Genomic DNA, 6,000 nt, shown 5'->3' on the forward strand with positions numbered 1-6,000 from the left:
GGGAGCACACTGGACCTGGAGTTAGGAAGAGACAAATTCAAATCCAGCTCATACAATTACTAGATGTGTGACTCTGGGCAAGTCATTTAACCTCTGTTTGCCTTGATCTGCTGGAGAAGGAAATGGCAAACCAGTCCAGTATCTTTGCCAAGAAAACCCCATATGGGGTCACAACTGAATAACTGAACAACAACAACAAAACCTAGCGGGACCCTTACCAAAGTCAAGAGGAAGCTAGGAGATGGGTAAATAACCAATCACAGAAGAGGTAGTGAGAAGGAAGGAAAGAAAAACATTTTCAAAGCTGAGTGGAGCCCAGAGTACCCAAGGTTTAGCGCTAGACATTGCAGACTTCCAAGGCCGTCCGGTCCAACCCCCTTCGTTTTACAGAAGGGTCAGCTGATGGCCAGAGAGGCTCTGGCTTGCCTAAGGTCACACAAGCAATAAGTACTAAGAGATAGGATTTGAACCTGGACCCTTCCATTTGAAGTCTGGTGTCCCCATTGTACTACACCACATCCCTGAGGTGGGGAAAGAGCAAAATTGAGTGTCTTCCATGGGCCAGGAGTCATTGGTAGTCGTCAGCACTTCAGAAGCAAAACATTTTTATTGTATCTCTTTTAGTGGGAGGCAATATGGTATAAGGAACCTTTGGGAAGACTTTGGTTAGATTCCTGCCTCTGGCAAACCATCTGGTCAAGCCACTTAACCCTTATTTGCCCCAGGCACTAAAACTGTAAGTTACAGAGGTCACCATCATACTCAACTCCAGCAGGACAAAATATAAAATATTGTTTGGTTTTCAAAGCCTCTCCCTACCTTTCCAGGCTTCTTACACCAAACACTCCATTCCACACCCCCTCTTTCCATGTTCTATACAGTCCAGTGACATGGCCTCCCGGCTTTTCCTTAAACAAGACACTTCATCTCCTGGAGCCAGGCATTTTCACTGACTCTCCCCGCTCCCCCTGGCCTACAATGCTCCCCCCACCTCATCCCAGGCTCCAGGCTTCCATCAAGTCCTAGATAAAATCCCACCTTCTAATCCTTCTTCATTTTTGCCTTCTCTTCGTTGATTGCTTTCAATTTATCTTTTATACAGCTTGTTTGTATATGATTGTTTGTATGCTGTCTCCCCCATTAGATTGTAAACTCCTTGAGAGCAGGCATTGGTTTTTGCCTTTCTTGGTATTCCTACCACTTAGCACAGAGTCTGGCACATGGTAGGTGCCTAATAAATGGTTATTGATTGACTGACAATCTTTGGGTGGAGGGAATTTCCTCTTTGTTTCCTGTGCCTATAATATCATAGATCCAGGCCAAAATCAACTTCTTTTGCTATCTAAGAGAGCAAGCTAACTGGGCTGTTGTCAGCTAAAAACATGATCTCACTATGTGATACAATTTCCCTGTTCCACTATCCTTACAGTAGTATAATTTTTAATTTACATGGCACTTTTTCCTACCACAATGATCAATTTTAGTTGCTTTCCTCCAGGCCTTATCACACACACACACACACACACACACACACACACACACACACACACACACATTTCCTCATCTGTAGAATGGAATCAGCAACAGCCTCTCTCCAACAAGGATTGTTATAATATGCTTTGCAAAACTCAAAGCACTATATGAACGTTAGTTGTGGTCATCATTCAAATGGTACCAGCTAATCAAACTCTGTTGAGTCATGTGGTATTATGGAAAGAACACCAGACGGGTCAGAGGTTGTTGTTCAGTCATTTTTCAGTCATGTCTGACTCTCTGTGACCCCATTTGGGATTTTCTTGGCAAAGATACTGGAGTGGTTTGCCATTTCCTTCTCCAGCTCATTTTACAGTGAGGTAACTGAGGCAAACAGCATTAAATGACTTGCCCAGGGTCATACAGCTAGTAAGTATCTGAGGCCAGATTTGAAATCAGGAAGATGAATCTTCCTGACTCGAGGTTGGCACTCTATCCATTGCACCACCCTGCTGTCCTGGAGGTAAATCCTGGCTTCACCACTTAGGGTCAGTGTGACCTCTCTGGTCTTCAGTTCCCTTAACTAGGAAATGAGAAGATTGGACTAGATGAGCTGAAAGTATGCCTTTTGCTGTAGATCTATGAGCCTGTGAACACAAAACATGGCAAGTAGCATTATCTAGGTAGAACAGAAGGGTGAACCAACTGACTATAGAAAATGTTTCAAATCCTGGACCATATGACCAAAAGAAATCCTGGATTTATCCCTGGATAGCTTGAAAAAATCATCTACAAAATATTGGAGAAAAAGGTACGGCATGCTTAGAAACGAAGGGGCTATTTGAGATGATGAGGTGTTTTCTAGAGTTGATGCTTTAATTACCACAGTAGGGGATAACATCAAGAAAAATGGCCAAATTCAAGAATCCTTCTAAACAGCCTGTGGCTGTATAGGCTTCTCCTCCTCTCACTCCCTAAGTTTGGGAGAAATGGAGTAATAATAACATGTCCCACAGCTAAGTTGTTCATGGTGGCACAGAATGTATAGTTCACCCAACCTGAATTATTGGTACTCTGCCACCCAGGAAGGAAAGAAAATGAAGTCACAGATACCAATGGTCAGTGTTTCATAGTTACATGGTGCATCTTCTTCAGATCAACAGATGGAATGATTCCTTCTCCATCCTTAGAATTCAAGTGCAAATAGGTATGGAACAACTATTATCCAAATTAAGATAGCCACCCCATTCCCTGAATCCTCTGTGGTCTTTGGCTATGGGCATCCAGTAGAAGTCCTGGGCCTAGCGAGCCCCCACTGAGGTGACCAGGGTCTAGAATGTGCCAACAGACACAAATGCTGAAAATAAAGATGCCAGTTCTGGATCCTCTAAGACTGTAGACCAGGGGTGGGGAACCTGTGACCTGAAGGCCACATGTAACCTTCTAGGTTCTTGGGTGTGGTCTTTTGATTGAGTCCAAGTTTTACAGAACAAATCCTTTTATTAAGAGTAATTGTTCTGTGAAGTTTGGATTCAGTCAAAGGGCTGCACTTGAGGTCCTAGAGGTTCCCCACCCCTGCATCTAGACCTTGTTCACCCAGTGGTGACTGAGGACTAAACCCAGGACTTCTACTAGATACCTACTCCCAAAGACCTCAGAGAAATCAGGGAGAATGGAGTAACTGTCAGTTTAAACAATAAGCAGTTCAATACTTGTTTTCATTTGAGTTGTCTAAACAATTCCTGCAAAAGCCAACAGCATCATCTGAAAAAGCCACTGGACTCACTTTAATTCCTCCAGTTTGCCTTGGTGACCAGTGGCTGCTACTCTCTAGTGGTCCCAACCAAAGTGAGAGCTATATTTCAAAAGCCTCCACCACCCCCCATCTCAGTGGGTCTTATTTCAAATGAATTCCATCTTAAATGAATTTTTTAAAAACATGAGTGACTAGCAGCAAAATCCCTTTGCAATTGGAGTCTGTCAGAGTGAGAAAATCCCCTGTTCATTGAGAACTTCCACGTCACTCATTCTGTATTAATGATATTTACACTCTCCAGTTGTTTTATTCTTAAAAAATAGCTCCCCTGGTTGCAATGTTACATTAAGCATATTACATATTACTCCAAAGTCAGTTCATATATTATAGCTCTTTACACCCCTGGGTATACATTTATGAATAACTCTGACTCCACAGTTACAATTTACCATTAAATATGGACTGCCATAAGCCTAACCTGAGAGAGCTGGCTGTGTTTCTTCCATGGTTCCTCATGCTCCCTGAAATATTACTTCCATCACTTCGTACAGCATTTTGTTTCCCTCTCTGACTCTGTTGGGGGGTGGGGAAGAAGATTTGTATGCTCTGTAAATAAACTATTACTTAGTTTAACCATAAACTTTTGTTATCTGGATATATGAAGAGGGGGTACTGAAGAGAGCTAGAAATCAGCAACTATCTGGAAAGATGTGAATACAGGCAAGTATAAAGAAAGGGGAGGATGGTTGAGTCAAGGATATGAGCAAGAACTCACCAGTATTACTGACAATTCAACACAAACTTTATTAAGTATTGGCTGTGTGCTAGGCACCCGAGACACAAAAATCAAACAATGCTTGCTCTCAGGACGCTTATAGCCTACCAAGGGAAAGGGAAGAGGCATAACATATGCACAGATATAACTAGATGATGTTGACAGGGAGAGCAGCAACACCTGGGGAGTGAGGGTAAAGAGATCATGGAGCATTTCAAAAAGGGGGTGACATTGGAGTCAGACCTTGAAAAAAGATGGACATTTTGAAAGGCAACGATGAGGAGGGATGAGGATAGGGGGAGGAAGGGGAAGTGTGTGAATGTGCAAGAGGAGAGAAGGATTGAGCGATTCAGTTTGACTGGAATATCAAGGGCATGAAAGGGTAATGTGAAACAAGCCTAGAAAGGTAGGTTGGAGCCAAAAATGTCCATGATAATTTGTTGTTAAAATGTTAACATCTAATTCCTTTACAATTTTTTTAAAGAGAGCAGCTAGGTGGTATAGTGGATAGAATGCTGAACTTGAAATTAAGAAGACCCGATTTCAAATCCTACCTCACATAATTAATAGCTGTGGGAGCCTGGCCTTGTTACTTAACCTCTATCAACCTCAGTTTGGGAACACAGGTTCCGAAAAGGCACTGGAATGATCCAATTGGGGGGCATTGAATAAAAATAAGGGTGTGGTGGAAGCATAAGGAAGAAGAGAAGAAAATTTTGAAAAACTGTATGTGTTTCATCTGTTGTATAACAGAGTTAAAGTTGTAGTGATTACATTATTTTCCAAATAAGTACACAAAATGCAAGTCTGCCAACAGGTCTTAATAAGCAAGTGTTGGCAGATGAGCGGGTTATCACATTGTCAGAAAGTCCAGCATGCATCAGCAAGAATATGTGTATAATGACTTGTTTACAATACGATACTATGTGGTTACATGATTCAATATTGCATCATCAAAATTTCAGTGCAAGGAAAAACCACAAATTTACAATAAATTATTAAATTTATGATGCATCATTTCAAAAAATACATATTTTTTGAAATGATGCAAATTTCAAAAAAAAATTAAAGGGTTAAAGAAAGTAGATTTGCAGGAGGACACGGAGTAATTTTTTTTTTAAGAGGGTGGTAGGCCAAATAAGTTTGGGAGCCTCTGATCTATACAATGGACATAATCATAGCCCTTACCTCACAGGGTTCTGTGAATAAAATGAGATAATTTGTATAAAGGATTCTGTAATCTTTAAAGCACTCTATCAATGTTAGCTATTGTTATTAAGCCCTTTTCTCTATTGCTGGTTAATTAAAACACTAATATTTTAAGGCTCAAGATTCTAAAAGGACATAACATTATTTTGATCAGAACAACAATATAATTTCTAATGGCTTCAACCATTACCCATAAAACACTTGAGCTGTACATGTGGCCCTAAGTCTTTTAGTTGTTCTCACATGGGGATACAACAGTAGTCCTCAGAGTACGACTTAATGACCACTGGACGTCTCTAGGTGTGTTGGGGGCTGGTTACTGAAGAAACTCATGTTTGTAATAAGACAGTCTCAACAGGTTTATTTCATCAAAAATTAGACTCATAGAATTTTAGAGATAGTCTAGAGTTCAAGGACCAATTAATACTCTCATTCCATTAAGAAAGAAACTGTAATGATACCTCTCACTGGGACCTCATCAAAAGCAACATCATTTTGGATTCTTTTTTTTTTTTTGTAGATTTCCCTGTGCAGTGGTAACAAGCAGAAACAGGTAAGGTGGATATTCTCCCAATTGGTCTAAGGACCAAAGAAGTTTCTTAGCAATCAATATTATGTCCTTCTAGAGCCTCAAAATATTACAGCTTACAAGAATATACTAGCCAGTCAGCAATGGAAAAAGGATTTTTTAAAATGTGTAAATGAATTAGATAATAAATTTTTTAAAATGAATTATTATGGCCAACCTCTGATCTCCTGAGGTTCCTATGAAATTACTTTACATGAA

Source organism: Vombatus ursinus, unplaced genomic scaffold (genome assembly GCF_900497805.2).
Source record: "Vombatus ursinus unplaced genomic scaffold, bare-nosed wombat genome assembly UNPS02014946.1, whole genome shotgun sequence".
In the NCBI taxonomy this organism is placed as follows: domain Eukaryota; kingdom Metazoa; phylum Chordata; class Mammalia; order Diprotodontia; family Vombatidae; genus Vombatus; species Vombatus ursinus.